General features: G+C 44.2%; 1 protein-coding gene across 1 annotated transcript in view; it reads right to left on the bottom strand.

Annotated features, from left to right (window-relative positions):
- Nucleotides 1-9,218, bottom strand: part of CNGB1 (cyclic nucleotide gated channel subunit beta 1) — a 106,850-nt gene extending 97,632 nt beyond the window's left edge. The window contains exon 1 of the mRNA XM_029609273.1: nt 8,582-9,218. The gene's annotated coding sequence lies outside the window, so the exon portion shown is untranslated. The remainder of the gene's footprint in view (nt 1-8,581) is intronic.
- Between the last annotated feature and the right edge of the window lie 8,957 nt (nt 9,219-18,175).

The raw sequence follows: 18,175 nt of genomic DNA, 5'->3' as shown, positions 1-18,175 counted from the left end.
TATGGGGGACATTCTGGAAGCGACTTTAAAAAGATATTTTTTTGGAAAGTTTGGATTTTTCTTCAGACCAACTACCTTCTGTTTGTAGGTTATTGCTTCTTCCTAAAAATACTTCTGCTGAATCTAATGTTACTAACTTTTACATAGGAGGTCATTTTCCAACTCATGTTATGGTGGATTTTTTCACAAATTGTGGAGAGAGAGAGAGAGTACCTATAAGGGCCTTGTAGTACTTAGCTATTTATGCTACTATAGGAGGCCCACCTAGTAACTCGAGGTGAGGTTTAGGTAGTAGTGTAGGGGTTAGGGGCCACTTTGACAAGCAGAGTGAAACGTACAAACAGAACAGTGCACTCTTGTGAAGATTTGATGTCCTTCAGAGTGAGGAAACTCACACAATGATGAGATTTGTACAATGCAGGTACTTATAATCTTGATTTTCTTAGGGAATGCAATAGGCAAATCAAAATAAATCCTAGCATACAGTGGGGTAAAACCAGGACTGGATCAACCTATCCTGAAAATCTGGAGCCAGTTGGAAACCCTAGTTGTGGACTGGTAACTGGTTAAAAGGCTGGAAACAGAAGATAGGACTAAATGGTCAGTTTTCCAAATGGAGAAAGTTATTAGTGAAGTACCACAGGGATTGGTCTTGGACCTGTATTGTTTAACATATTAATAACTGATCTGGAAAAGGGAACGACAAGTGAGGTGACCAATTTGCAGATGACACAAAATTTATTCAAAATTGTTATGACAGATTGTGAGGAACTGCAGAAGGCCCTTATTATGGCAGGTGAAATTTAATGTGAATGAATGCAAAGTGTTGCACATAGGACAAATAATCCCAACTATAGGTACACGAACCTGGATTCTCTAATGGAAGTCACTCCTCAGGAAAAGGACCTTGGAGACCTTGTGGACAATACTTTGAAATCCTCGGCTCAGTGTGCAATGGTAGTCATAAAAGCAAATAGAATGTTAGGAATGATCCAAAAAGGAATGGAGATTAAAACGGAAAATATCATATTTCCTCTATCAAGCCACGGTGCGACCGCATCTTGTGTATTGTGGGCAGTTCTGGTAACCCCATTGCAAGAAAGACATAGCAGAAATAGAAAATGTGTAGAGGAAAATGACAAAAAATGATAAAGGGGATGGAACATTCTAAGACAATAAAAACTGATTTAGGTAAGAAAAAATATTCTACAAGTGGTTAAGCTCTTTAGAATATAAGAATTGTTATGCTGAGTTAGACCAAGGTCCATTGAGCTCAGCATCTTGTCTTCAGTTGGAAAAGAGATGGCTGAGAAAGGACATGATAGAAGTTTATAAAATCCTGAGTGAGGTGGAATGGGTAAATAAATGACAGTTATTTATCCTTTCAAATATTACTAAAACAAGAGGACACTCCAAGAAACTAACAACCAACACATTCAAAACAGATCCTAGAAAGTACTGTTTAACTCAGTGCACTATCAAGCTGTGGAATCTGTTACTAGAGGACACGATCAAGATGATTAGCATAGCGATTTGGATAAGTTCCCGGAGGAAAAGGCCATGGCACATTATTAGCCAGGTACACTAAAGAAAACTATTGCTATCCCTGGGAATGAGTAACAAGAATTAGATGTACTTTATGGGATCTGCCAGGTACTAGTGACTCGGATTGGCCACTGTCGAAGACTGGATGCTGGGCTTGATGGACCTTGGCCTAACCCAGTATCTGTCAGCAGGTTTAATGATAATGTTCTTATCCTTCTATAATCCTTTTAAGGTTCATCTTTTGCAATGTGTGGCTACTTTCTACATGAGTATTTACAGAGCTGGTGCGTTCCAATATGCGAACCAGGCAGTCGCCTAGGGCGCTAGCCATTAGGGGCAGCAAAGAGCAGCCATACAGAGGCACAAGCGGAGCCCATCCCACTCACAGCCGAGAGAAGCAGAGTCTGGTGGGCCATGAGCGGCACCTCTGTGTGTGTGAGTGTGAGTGAGAGGGATCGTGTGTCTATGAGAGAGCAATGGTGTTAGTGAGAGAGAGGGAGGGAGCCTGTGTAAGGGTGTGTGTGTGAATGATTCAAGGAACCTAAGTGTGTGTAAGAGAGGGGGCCTGTCTGAGTGAATGAGGTCAAGGCTGGACCTGGACCAGTGGGGGGGGAGGGAGGGCACAAGCAGAAGGTTCGCCTAGGGTGCCTAATACCCTTGCACTGGCCCTGAGTACTCACCTGCATCCCTTTTTACCAATATGCAGAAGGTTTCTAGAAAGGAATCCTTAATAGGGGGAATAGAAATACTTTTCGGTGTAAGTGCATTTTCGCTATCGGATTCCTCACTCCCTGCACTCTCCTGCATGTTTTATTTATCAAGTTTTACATATCGTCATTCTGTTTCGCCATCACAACAGTTTACAAGTTTCGATGTTTAACAATGTGTTAACAAAGGTTAGTGGAGGCGTTATAAACAGATTTCGGTTATCGAGTTAGACAGGTTCTAAAAGCCTTCATTTTCAATGTTAAGTGAACATTTCTGTCTGAAATAAAAATATGTCAAACTGTTAGGAAGGACATCGAGACTTTTTAAAAATGTATATCCCATTTTTCGCTCTTTACAGCCCCAGCCCAGATGGTATAACTGGGCGCCATGTGCCCTCACTAGCCAGAAGGGCTGGACAGAAGTCTCCTCTGAGGCCCCTCAACCCTGCTCCTTTGGTCAACAGGAGTTGGCACCTGTAGTGGCAATCATATTCCTTCTCTCCCTAAAATCAAGCGAGTCACCTCCATGGTGCCTCTGACCCCCGTCAACGCCCATCAGGTGGAAGATCTGAACTTGAGTCTCTGCTAAGTGCAGTGCACAGTGAAGTGGGCTAAGCGGCAGGATCATTCCAAATGGAAAGCAGAATAAAGCACAATAAAGCTCTGGAATTTGTTGCCAGAGGATGTGGTTAGTGCAGTTAGTGTAGCTGGGTTCAAAAAAGGTTTGGATAAGTTCTTGGAGGAGAAGTCCATTAACTGCTATTAATCAAGTTTATTTAGGGAATAGCCACTGCTATTAATTGCATCAGTAACATGGGATCTTCTTGGTATTTGGGTAATTGCCAGGTTCTTGTGGTCTGGTTTGGCCTCTGTTGGAAACAGGATGCTGGGCTTGATGGACCAGCATGGCAATTTCTTATGTTCTTATGTTCTTAAAACTTGTATCTTCTGAGGCCTCATCTCTCTACCGGATGAAATACATGTCCTGCGCTCAGGGGCGATTGTCTCTTTCTTCTAATTCTCCCTTCCCTTTCTTTTCGGATGGCTTGCCCTTGATAAAGCTGTACCAGTCTGTTGGCTCTCTCTTATTGACCTAACTCCCTTCCAATCAAATGCCGAGGAATATGAAGTTGCTAGGTCACCCTTTTCCTGAATCCCACTCAAAGAAGAACGTGGTTGTTCTGTGGGCAGTCATTAGCATAGCACAATATTTCACTTCTGTGTTAATCCTGAATTTCTCCTTTTACTTTTCTATTTTCTTATTTATCTGTGATTCTGTTACTTTAAGACAATGAGATACAAATGTAGTTTTCTTCTCCGTTGTGTTACTATGTACAATTCTAAGTTGTCTCTTCTAGTTGTACAAGCTCATGCCTGATTTCTTCAAATGCTGACATTAAAGCCGATGTACCAAAGAGACTTAACTTTGGCCAATGATGAGCATTAAAAATGTGTTTAATACGTGTATTAACGACCAATAATGAGATGCAAATGCAGCATGTGTTAATACACCTGCATTAAAATATGTGCATTAATGCGGACATTAACACAAAAAGTCAACTACTCCTCCCTCAGGTGTAGTAAAGATTTTTACATTAAGGGTCTGCATTATAGTTTGCACATTTTTAACGTGTAGTTTTTCACTGCACTAATAATAAATGAGCTATTTAGGATAATTCTGTATCTCATTATTTCATCAGCACAGATTTTACGTTGACATTAACTCCAGCTAAAGCTGTTAATGCGCATTAATGCTTGCACTATTGTTAATGCAGTTTAGTGTATTGACCCTAAAACTAGATCTATAGAAACTTGATAGGAGCCAGATGCCTTTTCCTTCAGACACCAATGTTTTGCCTGCTGGTATTTGGTTGAGGCCTTATGCAGAATCCTCTGGCTAAGAGTAATAAATCCATGTCAGAGTCAGTCCTGTTCTTCTTTTAAGCCTCTTCTGTCCTCTATCAAATCCTCAGGTTTATCTGTTACAGAATCCTACATTATCTGCCTTAAATAGAATTGATTCTGCACCTCTGTCTGTTAGAAAAGACACTCTCACTCGGTAATCTCAGCAATGTCAGAAAAGGTTTCCATCCAAGCTCAAGGAAAACAAAAGCCCACTAGTTCCTGATGAAAGATCAGTTTGCTTGTATAAATAAGTGGAAGCAAAAACAAAATATATGTATCAGACATAGAAACATAGTGGCAGAAAAATACCATATGGCCCATCCAGTCTGCCCGTCTGCCCAACTAATTAAGTTTTACAATTCCCATAACGCCCACAGAGATCCCCTATTTATCCCATAGTTTCTTAAATTCAAATACTGTTTTTGCCTCCTCCACCTCCATTGGGAGGCTGTTCCATGCATCCACTACCTCTCTGTAAAGAAATATTTCCTAGGATTACTCCTGTGTCCACCCCCTTTCCCCCTCATCTCATGACCCCTTGTTCTAGATCCTCTTTTCTGTTGAAAGATGTCGCCTCCTGTGCATTTGAACCTTTCAGATATTTGAATGTCTCTATCTTATGTCCCCTATCTCGCCTTTCCTCAAAGGTATACATGTTTAAATCTTTAAGTTTATCCCCATATGCTTTAGAACAAAGACAACTGATCATTTTGGTAGCCACCCTCGGAATTGACTCCATCCTGTTTATGTCCTTTTGAAGGCGCGGTCTCCAGAATTGTGCACTGTATTCCAAATGAGGTCTCACCAGGCACATATACAGGGGCAACATTCCCTCCCTTTTTCAGTTGACCTTTCCTCTCCCTATGCAGCCAAGCATCTTTCTGGCTTTTGCTGTTGCTTTATTCAATTATTTGGTCACCTTAAGATCATCAGAACATCAGATACAATCACTCACAGATCCCTTTCTTTCGTGCTTAGAAGAATTTCATTCCCAATACTGTACCTTTCCCTTGGGTTTTTGCATCCTAAATACAGAATTCTACATTTTTTATCATTAAATTTTAGCTGCCATACCCTAGATCATTCCTTGATCTTTGCTAGATCCCTCCTCATATTTCCCACACCTTCCTGGTTGTTTACCCTGTACTGTTATGAACCCTCCGCTACAGGAGGCTCCTTACCTCTTCCTGGAGGCCGCTCCGAAGCTGGGGTCTCGCCTACGAACTATCCAAGATTTGCTCCAGGGCCTGAGAGGCCTCTATGTTCTGGGGCCTGCCTGAGGCTGCTTGTGTTTGCATGGACTTCCTGGTTTGAGCCTCGCCCTTCTCCCTAGGGGCCGGCCCACAGCACTCCTCCGTAGTTATAGGGCCAGCTAGGTGTGGGCCATCCAAACTCCTCCCAGGGAGTCGCCGGTCTACAGCCCTATAAAAGAACTTCAACTTCCAGTCAGCCTGGCCTTGCATCGGAGTTACTTCACTCTGGAGGCTCCTGCCTGCCAGAGCTCCGTCTGGTCTTTTATCTTCTCCATGGAGTGCCTCGTCTTGTCTGTTCCTTGTCATGCCATGCCTTCGTGCCTGAGGGCCTCGTCCAGGTGTCCTGGTGTCTCGTCTTGATCCTCTGCTTCCTGATGTCCCAGCTTCCTTGGTGTCCAGCCCTCCTTGATGTTCGTGTTTCCTCCAGAGCCTTCTGTTCTGCCGGCCGTGGATCTCCGGGTGACGCAGCTTCATCATGGGAGATGCCGGCAGTGGACTGGTGTCCTGTGCTCCTGAGCCGTCATGTCCTGCCAGCCTTTGTGGTGCTTCGGGCGACATCTGGCTTCGTCGTCGGGGTCCCACTTCGACTGGATTCTTCCCTGCGCTCGTCCCGTTCTCAGCGTGGCCCGTGACCAGCCTCCTCGGGCTGTGTAGGGCATGCAGTGGGACAGGGTGGTCCATGACCAGCCCATTGGGTCCGCCCGTGAAGGTGGGCTGTGTAGGGCGCCCTGAAAGACAGTGCCAATGTCTTCCTTCTCAGCTTCTCGTCTCGTCTGGACTTCATCAAGTTCCTTGTCTCTGATGCCGTTGCATCAGCCCTGGTGTCATGTCTTCGTGTCAAGGCCTCCGTCTGCCCTCATCCTCAGGCTGGCCTGCTGCTCCATGCAGATCCAAGCGGCAGGTCCGAAAGGGCTCGGAATGGTCGGAGGACCATTCACATTCCAACATCATCCTGTTGTTGGCCTTGGGAGCTTGCAAACCTGCAGAGGGTAAGACCGTCAGCCATGCTGGAACACGCCGTCAACCCTCGGTTCGGTCCTGGATCCGTCTGGGGCGGGGCTGAGGTCCATGGGCACACTAAAACACCCCACATGTAACAGAATGCAAGGCCTTTCGAGGCCGTTACATAACAGTTACAGTTTTGGAATCATCGGCAAAAAGGCAAACCCTACCCAACAATCCTTCCACAATTTTGTCACCAAAATGTTGAAAAGAACTGGTCCCAGGATTGATCCCTCAGGCACTCCACTAGTAACACCTCCCTCCTTGGAGTGAACTCCATTTACCACTACACTTTGTCGCTTCCCACTCAAACAGTTTCTAACCGAGTCAGCCACTTTAGGGTCCATACCATGGGTGCTCAATTTATTTACAGGCCACTTATGTGGAACAATATAAAAGGCCTCACTGCAATCCAAGTATACTATATCTAGTGCTCTCCCTTGGTCCAACTCTCTGGTCACCCAAAGAAGTTGATCAGGTTCACCTCTGAGAAAAACCATGCTTCCCCGAATCTTGCAATGATATCCCTACTGATAAATGGACTGAAAATCCATGCAAAGCAATAAACATGCCATGGAGCACTCTCCAAAATGTTATTTGAGAAATATCAGAAAAGGGGTATTCAAAAACATGTGGTCTTAAAGAATGAGCCAAACTCTAGGTTGTCAAAAGCAGAAAAATATAGAGCAGGCAAGGGAGAGCAATTTTTAAGAGAAAAATTGTTCAGCAAAACACACTTTATCCCTTCCTCTCCTAGAACTCTTGGCTGTGTTTAGTGTGCTATATGCTGGGAAAAAAACAGCTCGAGACATGGCCTATTGCTGTTTTCATTGTCCATGCAAAGAAAGATATAAAGTCCCTTACTGGAAGCTCCCTTGCTCTTCACTGCCAGCTTATCTGAGCCTCTACTGAATATTCCTCATCTCATTCCCCTTCCTGCCTGCTGCCCAAGACTCACCTTACTTCTAGTGCTTAGCTAGCAGGAGGGTCAATCTGCCGAGTGCTCCACCACTAAAAGCTTGGTTTACACAGGTCAGTGGCAATCCCTGACCCCAGTACTTAGGTGGCTGCATGCCACATCTGGCCTGTTACGATGCTTCAGCAGGGACTGCCCCAGGCAGGCATTTTCCTCCACCAGGGCAGAATCCACAGTTTGGAGCTCTGAGAAAGCAGCCATCCAGCTCTTGTCTGGTCTCCTTCCCCGTACGTGAGAACAACTGAAGCACATGCACACCAGCACTCTTTCAAGGTCACCAGATTTTTGATGGTGAAATCTGGGACACCTTTTCACATGGTGGGAACAAGCGTAGCAGGCAAATAGTTTGTAAAGGGTCTATGAATTGCCCCAGGAAAAAGCGTTACCAGTTCTTGCTAAAGATACAGTTCTCTGACAGCCAAGAAACACATTCTATATGTTTTCTCACCCCAAAGTAATCCCTACCCAATTCAAACTACACTATCAGGGATATGTCCTGTGCAGAAGGGAACCAGATAACAGAAAAAAGCCACATCAGCCAACAAAATTAATTTTTTTTCAACACATACATTTTCTTTACGTGGGACATACGTGCGGCCTATATTACTTTGAATTGGGTCCCAGGATTCCTGCTGTCCAGTGGCAGCAGCAGTGATGTGTTCTGTTTTTTTTGAGGGAAGGAAGTAGCATAATCCACAGAGGTGGCAGCCGTTCTCTCCACTGGGCAGGGAAGAGCAGGAACCCTCCCACTTCCTAGCTGAATCCTCAGATTTTTCCAGGGATTGGGATGAGGGAGATCATTGGGCCCTACAGTAGGGTCTGCAGATCTTCTTGGCCTTGGAGGATCCACTGTGAATGTCACCCCCCGGGCTACTTTCAGAAAGTGACTCCAAGATTGGCCACATCCTACCTGAGAACATTAAATTGGAAGGTGTTTGCTTTCAACTTGTGGGAGAGCAGGAGACACCTGCCAGATACAGGAGTCTACAGCTAAGGGACTGAGTAGATCTGCAAAGAGTCTAGTACGGTCGCCAGCCATTCCAGATGTGAAAAAGGTATCACGTAAGAACTTGACCTGATCAAGACAGTCCAGAATCAAAGTCATCCTTTGCAGAACTAATATTTCAGCTCCATCCTGAAACTAGCATCAGGGTTAGACAAAAAAAAATGAACAAAGGAAAGTGTTTAAATACCTTTGTATGTTTCCAAGCGTGCTCCCTTCCACCATCAGCGTACAGCCCAATTGTGAGCCACAGCCAGCTTAGCGTCTATGTTTAAATCCCTTTCCTCTGATGCTTTTGAAAGAAACTTTTTGAGTAGAGGGCAGCATGGTGGCTAGGGGTTGGGTTTTTTTCCCCACTTCCCAGAAGAATATCTGCAATTACTTCCCCTCCAAATTATTAGCGATGCTGTTCGTAAATCGATGAGGCGGGTACTGTTTGACACCTTAGTTCAAGCCTTTTCTATGCACAAGTTTAATTTCCAGCCGTCTATGGAACATGATCCAGCTCCCCGGCAGCAGAACTCGATTGCACACAAGAACAGAAATGTGCTGTCATAAAGTGGTCACACCAAGCATAAACGGAGCAAACTCTGACACGACCAAAGCTCGTTTGTTATCTGCAGCATGCACACAGAGGTGCCGTTATCCCGTGAGGTGAAACCTCTACTTTTCTGCCCATTTGGAGCCGAAACCTGCAGAAGGATTGTGTTTCAAGATCGAAGCCAGGGAATCAAGTCTGGGATCAAGTCAGTCGCAGCTTACAGGAATCAGCCCTTGACATTCAGCCTCCTCGGCAGTCAGCACTGGAGCTCGGTTGTTTTTTTTTTTGGAAGTGATGGGATGGGGGTTGATCTTCCTGGGGGAGCGCAGGCGCTGTGGCTGCTAAGAGATGCAACCTGTTGCCAGGGCAACGGAATGTGTTGCTAGGAGATGCTGGGCAGCCACTAAGGACCTTTTGTCGGCACATGCTTACCGCCCTGACTGTGTTTGCCTTGTGCTTTTCCCTTTTTTCTGCAAAGAAGGCTCCTCCTAGGCTCAACAAAGGGTCTCTAGCATTGCTCCCTCCCCACCAGTCCAGGCTAGTGTTCCCATTTTGTTGGAAATGCAGGTCCCGTGCAGTTTATGTCTAAGGACAGTGCGAAAAAGACTTACTCTGCCGTGTTGATTTCTTCCTTGCTTTCACTCTCATGATATAATATTCGTAGCCTTTGGAAGATAAATGATTGGTATTAATACATGCTCATCTCCAATATAACATTAATATCAACCCCCCCTTCTGGCTCCATGTCATAAGTTCCCAGATAAACCACCAACGAGACAATCAGAACTACAAGTTTCTGCATTCAATAGGGTAAAACCGAGGACTGAACTGCTCTTCAAGGCATGGAGCCAGGTGGCGACCCTAAATTCACCAGCTCACTACCTCTGTGTGAGAAGCAAATGTTCACAGGACCTGAATCTGCTGCTACACAGTGCTTAGTATGAAAGATCCCACCAAGACCCTTGCGCACAAGGAAAGCACTGCACAGTGACGGGTGGGAGGTGTAGAGGGCCTAATTCCTTCACACAATCACAGGACTCAGGCCATTCTGACCATAAAATGCAGGGGTCTAAACCTCAGTATGCTTCCCTAATGCTTGCTGTTAAAAAGGAAGCTCTGGTGAGGAAGGAAATGGGGAGAGTAGGATAATGGCTGACGCAGAAGCTTTCAGGGATGACTGCTCTAACAGTGGCCATGCAATACTCAGATTCAAGAAAATGTCATTATAAAGATAGAAAATGAGTGGCTGGACAGGCCCCTTGACTCTGGTGACAAGTGTTGTGCACCACCATGAGGAAGGTTACCAGGTTGGACCCTGCGTTGAATTTTTCACTCCCCAGGCTGGGGATGCTACAGAGGCAGTGTTCACAGCCCCTGGGGGGGGGGGGGGGGACACAGAGGAGAGAGTCATGGTCACTGCTTAAGGGTGACACCTAGTGGCCAGATTCAGGGCCCCTGATTGCAGGATTCCAGAAGGAACCCTAGTGCACAGCCCCCAGCCCAGGATCATCACTAGTCGTGACTGAAAGCTCATGGCATCAGATCCCAGCTCTGGCTCCAATTACCCTGGAAGTACAAAAGAGTAAAAGGAAGCTTCTGGGGACAAAAAAAAAAAAGAAAAAAGAAATCGTGTAGTTACTGTCAGCAAGCAAGAATCTTTTCAGCATTACTTCTTGGACTGACAGACAACCTTCTGGGGAATTCAGTGTGACCCAAGTTCCAAATGGACCTAGGCCCCTGTGGTATTTGCTGGTGTGGTGTGTTCTTAACCTCTACCATTAATTCTCTGGGTAATTGGTTCTGCAGTGCAGGGCTGTAATTATGTGACTGGGGCATACTAGTTTAGAGAATCTGAGAAAGGAGGTCCCTTGGAGATCTTTTAGAGAATATTCAAGAGGATTCTGCTGATTATTTTCTAGCAGAGGGTTTTCTGGTGTTTCCAGTGCAGAAAAGATCCTACAGGTTCTTCCATGAACAAGGAGTGACAGGACAGGCACCTTGGTGCTAATGCCTAATTTCTCCTCATAAGAAGCCCTAAGAGGTTGCATGGATCCCAGATTCTAGCCTGAACTCTTGGCCTTTGTTGGATAATCTTCCACCCAAGTAATGATTGAGGTTCTATTGTTTTTCCTGAACTAGAAGAGGTTTTCTTATCTTGCTGCTAATGGGTAGTTGGTTTTATTATCCTGCCTGTGCTGTTGAAGCCTGTAACTCATATTGTTTTGTGCTTTACTGCTGAATTTCCAGAAGAGTACATACATTGTTTGCAAGTTGGAACTACCAAACCTGTGTGAACTGAAGTAATTTGATTCCAGGGTTTGGGTTCATGATCCTAAGTCTGCCAAGGAAGGCTAAACGAGAGGGGCAAGACTTTCACTTACGGGGGCAATCTGGAGTCACAGAGGGAAAATAAGTTTAATTTTACTATTTCCTTATCCAATAAGAGATCTTGTACTCTCCTCACCTCTGAGCTCAGTCCAATCCACCATCAACCTAACCAAATTTCATTCCACAGAGAAGAAACCTTAGCAGTAGGACTTTTATTTTATGGGACCCTACAGGAACTTATATCAGTAAGAGTCCAGCCAAATCCAAGTATAAGCATGCAACATTAGGTTAAAACCCAGATGATTTAAGATGGTCTTGCTCATCTGAAACACTAGCTCACTACGACACTCTGACAAGAGGATTGAGGTCGTAAAAGACAGTGCCCTGAGAATGTCTCTCACCCAGCATTTATTACAGAGCTTTATTTATTTATCTATCTGTTTATTTCTCAGCTTTTCTATGCTGCACAACAGAAAAAAAACTGGTCAGAGCGGTTTATAACATAATAAAAAACAATATACAATCAATCATATAACAATATTAAACATCCTTTTAACAGCTTGCAGTCTTAAAACTGTTTTGCTTTTACAATTAAAAAACATCCATGCCTTTACTTTCTAAATGTTAAATAATTTCTCTCCAGCCTGGTTTCCAGTGGTGCTAAATTCCAAAGTGCCGGCCTACAAATTGAGAACATCTTTCTTCGAAAAGCCTCTCTTTTGATCACTTTAACCGCTGCTGTTATGAAAAGAGGGCTATTTGCTGAACATAAATTCTGACCTGGAATATATCTTTGTACCAAATTAGCTAAATAGCCTGCTCCCTCATTATATTTCACGTTATACATTAAAGTCATGATCTTAAACTTTATTCTTGTATCAACAGGGAGCCAGTGCAGCTCTCACACTGACCCTTCTTGGACATCAGTACACCAACCTCGCTGTCATGGTTTTTACTGTCACCCCCATCAATAACCCATTACAAACTAATGCCTGAATAACAATCCGAAAAGCCCCAAAACTCAACCAACCTTTAATTCTCCTGAGCTGCTTTAATTTCCTAAAAATCCTCCGCACCGTCAGGGGAACCTGGGCTTCAAAGGCCAATCTATCATCCAATTGGACCCCCAAATTACAAACATTTGAAGTGTTTAAACATTTACTTTTTCCATCTCCAACTGTAGAGGGTTTTCTGATTCTGTCATTGTAAAAGTCATCCATTCAGTTTTACCCTCATTTAAAACAAATTTATTTTCTATCATCCAATCCATTAAACTCTTCAACCCTTCATATACCTTAATGAGCAACCTCTCTGGGTCTCTTCCAAGGGGGCACAAAATTTGGACATCACCTGTTTAGATAAATCGCCTGAAGTCCAACATCTGAATTATTCATCCCAAAGGTTGCACAAACATGTTAAATGGTAATGGCAATAACGGGGATACCTGTGGAAGTCCACACTCTAACAATACGGAGTGGACTTCTTCCCCTTTATGCATATCCAACATCCTCTCCTCCAAGAAAGAGGAAACCCAATATAAAATGTTTCCTCCAAAACCCAGTTCTCACATCTTTGTACTAAAATTCTATGGTCTATTAAGTCAAAAACCCTTGATAGATCCAACTGCAACAACCCAACTGATTGCCCTTCTCCAGATTCCTACAAATAAAATCCTGTGCTGCTACCAACACTGTCTCTGTACTATAATCGGTGCGAAACCCCGACTGGCATTCATCTCATAGCTTATTCTCCCACACCAATTCAGAAAATTGAACGATTGCTACCTCTTCAATCACCTTCCCTAGAAATGGGTTCTTTGCCACTGGGCAGTAGCTTGCACAGTTTTCATGATTCAACCCTCCCCCTTTTAAAAGTGGATATAATTCTATTTTTTTCAGTGCTACTGGAAATATTCCCTCCCTCAGTGAGCCATTTACAATCTTTTGTAATCTCCCCATTAACTGAATAGGGAGATGTTTCACTAAAACTGACGGACAAGGGTCAAAGCTACAACTGGTAACATTCAGATTTTTCAAAATCCCACAAAGTTCTCCTTGAGTCACCTCCTCAAAGTTCTCAACACCGACCCAGTGACTCACTAAAGGTGATTCCTTCTCCAATCCTTTTATCTCCCTAATCGAACGGGTATCTACAATCAACTGATCACATAACCCTTCAATTTTACTTTTTCAGAACTGAGAAAATTTAACTTTTCAGGGATAATCTCCCTCGGTACACAATGCCTTCCCACTAATTCCTGTGAAATCTGAAAGATTTCTTTTGAACTATTCCCTGAAGCCACAGTGCGATCCTCATAGTAATCTCTTTTTATCACTGCAATTACAAAGGTTTTCCTGCAAAGGTGGTCGTCAAACGTTTCTTCAGTGTGCATGAAACTCTGTTTTAATTATCAAAATACTGTCTTTCCTTGGGGATGGGGGGAATGAAAACAAAAGTATATTTCAAGTTTTGCAGAAATACACATTCATCACATAATATTCCATTACCATACTGAGCGTTTCCTGTTCTTGTGTTTATAATTATGAGGTCAGTAGGTTTTGCAGTTCCTTCACAGTGTAATCAGGTACTTCATTAGGTATTGGGGACCCTGTGTGATAATACAACTGTGTGCCTTTAAGCCCTTGTCAATCAGCTTAAGAAACCCCTCCCATGTGTTTTTTTTTTTTTTAATCTTTAGAGATCTAGGAGCCGTTCTGCAGGAGGTAGGAAGAGAATCAGGGAAGCAAAACCTCAGCTCATTGAGGCAGAAACGTCAGCCAGCTCTGCTGTAATTGACCTAAATTTCCTGAGAGTCTGAATGCTGCATATTTCCTGGTCACCCGGGGATGCTTTCTGAGGATATACTATTTGGAGGATGCTGTTACTGTTTCAGAGTTTAAATTCTCCTGTGGCTTGCATCTGTAAATACCTTTATTCATGAAAATAAACAGATCTTGGTTTGGAACCACAGTCACTTCCCTACAGCCCTGCTTTGCTTTCTGGGATGTGGCTAATAGCTAGTACCATAGTTAGAGGGTTTCTGGAGAATAAATGTCATGTACGGAGGGGCCTGGTCAGCCCGTATAGTGAGTGCGTCATCCCCTGGTCCTCCTCCAGATCATCTGATCAACTGCAACCGTAAAGAACCAGGAAGCCAATTAGGCCTAACGTCCCTGACAACCCAGCAACATTTCTATCTAAGCTGTGCTTAATATAAACCAAAACCTAGGTTAAAATGTCTCTGTTGAACCATTATACAATCCAATGACTATATAGACTATGAGATTATTCAATCAGACCTTTTTAAGAGAAATATCTTTTCAGTTACTTTTCAAATTTCAGTTGTAACTTAGCATTCTTTATTTTTATTTAAATGCATTTACTTTCACCATAAATCTACTGATATAAACCAATTCGATAATAAAACATCCTATCACCCACTGTTTTCCCAAATGAATTAAACTGAAATCCTCTGCATGACCACATTTTCTTAAATCTCTCCAAAATCTCAAATTAGAGACAAATTTCCTTTAGATGAACATTTAGAATGGCACCAGTTGAACATTCTGATATTTATTCTGTTACCAAGAAAATACAAATAAAGACAAATTCAAATTCAAGTTATTCAGGTGCAAACTGTCTGAGAAGACTATCCCTTTCCCAAAAGCTCACAAATCTTGAATCTCAAAACAAATATTTGGTTTGATATTACATTTTAAATGTCTGGGACTCCTCATCTTAAAAGGGAACCCCTCATGTTTGACCACCTCACAGAATATAAATTATTTAACTTGTAATCTTCCCTCCCTAAGCCAACACACTGGCCAGTTTGGGCATGGGGTTCTTATAGCTGTTGGTAAACAAAATATAAAGTATAAACTGAGGCTTAAATCATGAGAAGAGCCAAGTCTTTGTTTCCTGAACTCATTAAGATCTGACACTAAGGGGGCGATTTTAAGACCCGCATGTGGGCGTCCATGTGCGCGCGGTTCCCGGCACGCGCACATGGATGTGCTGATTTTATAACGTGTGCGCGCCAGCGAGCGCACGTTATAAAATCCAATGGCCACACACACACGCATGTCAGATTTTAAAATCCGTGCATGCATGTGCAGGCGGCCCGCGACTTGTGCGCAAGGGGGGGAATTTTAGCAAAATACGTGCGGCAACGCAATTGGGCCTCCCCCAGTTCCCTCCCAGTCCGCTCCAATTAAGGAGCAGACTGGGAGGGAACTTTCCTATCCTTTACCTTACCCTTCCTACCTCTTCCCCTCTCCTTCCCGACCCCTAATCTAACCCTAGATTTTTTATTTTAATACTTACTGCTCCCCGGGAGCAGAAGTAATCTCCCTGCACTGGCCGGCTGTGGCATGCACTTCCACGGGACAGCGGCTAATGGCGCTGTTCCAGCCCACCCCTGCTACGCCCCTCCCTGCCCAGACCATGCCCCCTGGCCCGCCCCTTTTGCAGGTCCTAGCACTTCGGCACATAACGGGGGTTCGCACGTGGTTGGGCTCGTTCTAAAATGCACGCGCCACATGCAAGGCCCAGTCACGCGCGTAACCCCCATTATTTACACACGTGGCCCTTTTAAAATCGGGCTGTAAATGAATGTCACTGGGCAGGAAATTGAAAGGTAAGGCAAGGAGTATCTCAATGAGTTATTAACTGGATGGGATAAGCTAGGCGAAGTACAGTAGAAGAGCACTGGTCAAAACTGAAATAGAAATTGTAAGGGCAACAAATCTTATAGTTAAGAAAATAAATAAAGGTAAATGAAAAAAAGAGATCACTGTGGGGTAGATTTTTAAAAAATGCGCGATTGCGTACTTTTGTTCGCGCACCAGGCGCAAACAAAAGTACGCTGGATTTTATAAGATACGCGCGTAGCCGCGCGTATCTTATAAAATCCTGGATTGGCGCGCACAAGGCTGCCGATTTTGGGCAGCCGGCGCGCGCCAAGCCGCGCAGCCGCCTCCGTTCCCTCCGAGGCCGCTCCGAAATCGGAGCGGCCTCGGAGGGAACGGAGGCAGGCTGCGCGGATTTACGTCTCCCAGAAGGAGACGTAAATCCACGCGCGCCAGCGGGCTGCTGCGCCGAGACTCGACCCGGGGGCGGTTCCGGAGGGCACGGCCACGCCCCCGGGCCCACCCCCGAAACACCGCGTCCTGCCCCCAAAACGCCGCGTCGATCGGCCCCGCCCCCCCCCCCCCCCCCCCCCCCCCCCCCCCCAAAACCCCGGGACTTACACGAGTCCCGGGGCTCTGCGCGCGCCGGCGGCCTATGGAAAATAGGCGCGCAAGGCCCTGCTCGCGTAAATCTGGGCGGATTTACGCGAGCAGGGCTTTTAAAATCCGCCCGTGTGGTTTTCTAAAGAAGTGGCTGAAAAGGTAATGGAATGCAAGGACCCTATTTTGCAGAACATAGAAGGATTTATGGACTTGTTTAAATCCGTCTTTGATGACCCTGCTCGTAATTCTGTTGTTGGATTTGCTTTGGTGGACTTGAAGCAAGGCAACAGATCACTGAGGGAATTCGCCATAGAATTCAAGACTCTTGCAGCGGAACTTCGCTGGGCCCCAATTGTCTCAAGACTCTCTTCTGCAGAGGCCTGGAAACCCGTTTAAAGGATGAGCTGGCCGCTCGCCAGACACCTGACTTGCTGGACGAATTAATAGCCTTGGCCACTTTATCCTATTTTCTTCTGTTGGATCCTTCTTCCAATTTTTGAATGAAGATCTTTTGGCTAAAATAGCTTCTTTCACCTCCCCTTTTAACCATGCCGGTAATCGTTTTGCCTTCTTTCCACCTTTCTTAATATGTGGAATACATCTGGACTGTGCTTCTAGGATGGTATTTTTTTTAACAATGACCATGCCTCTTGCACACAATTTTTACTTTTGTAGCTGCTCCTTTCAGTTTTTTTCTAACAATTTTTCTCATTTTCTCAAAGTTTCCCTTTTGAAAGTTTAGCACGAGAGCCTTGGATTTGCACACTGTTCCTTTTCCAGTCATTAAATCAAATTTGATCATATTATGATCACTATTGCCAAGTGGCCCCACCACCATTACCTCTCTCACCAAATCCTGTTCTCCACTGAGAATTAGATCTAAAATTGCTCCCTCTCTCGTTGGTTCCTGAACCAATTGCTCCATAAAGCTATCATTTATTCCATCCAGGAACTTTATCTCTCTAGCGTGTCCTGATGATACATTTACCCAGTCAATATTGGAGTACTTGAAGTCTCCCAATATTACTGCACTACCAATTTGGTTAGCTTCCCTAATTTCTCTTAGCATTTCACTGTCCATCTCACCATCTTGACCAGGTGGACGGTAGTATACCCCTATCACTGTAGTCTTCCCCGACTCACAAGGGATTTCTACCCATAAAGATTCAATTGTACATTTAGTCTCGTGCAGGATATTTATCCTGTTGGACTCTATGCCATCCCAGACATAAAGCACCACACCACCTCCCAGGTGCTCCTCTCTGTCATTGCGATATAATTTGTGCCCGGTATAGCACTGTCCCATTGGTTGTCCTCCTTCCACCATCTCTCTGAGATGCCAATTAAGTCTATGTCATCATTTACTGCTATACATTCAAATTCTCCCATCTTACTTCTTAGACTTCTGGCATTAGCATACAAACATTTATTTATTTATTTATTTAACAGTTTTTCTATACCAACATTAAAATACACATCATATCGGTTTACATTATAACAGCAGGTAGAAAATACATAGAACGGGGAGGTGGGGGTGGGTAACCAGCAAAAACAAGTTAGAGTGGGCTCTAACAGGGAGCCCGAGGCAATAGTTAAAAAACATTTCAAAGTTTGTTTTTTGTTTGTATTTTCATTCTGCTTTTTAATTGATAGGGATAAGTTAGAATTTTTTAGCTCAGGTGAG

Source organism: Rhinatrema bivittatum, chromosome 7, assembly GCF_901001135.1.
Source record: "Rhinatrema bivittatum chromosome 7, aRhiBiv1.1, whole genome shotgun sequence".
NCBI lineage: Eukaryota > Metazoa > Chordata > Amphibia > Gymnophiona > Rhinatrematidae > Rhinatrema > Rhinatrema bivittatum.
The sequence above is the reverse complement of the archived record's forward strand: the minus strand, read 5'-3'. Positions and strand labels throughout refer to the sequence as shown.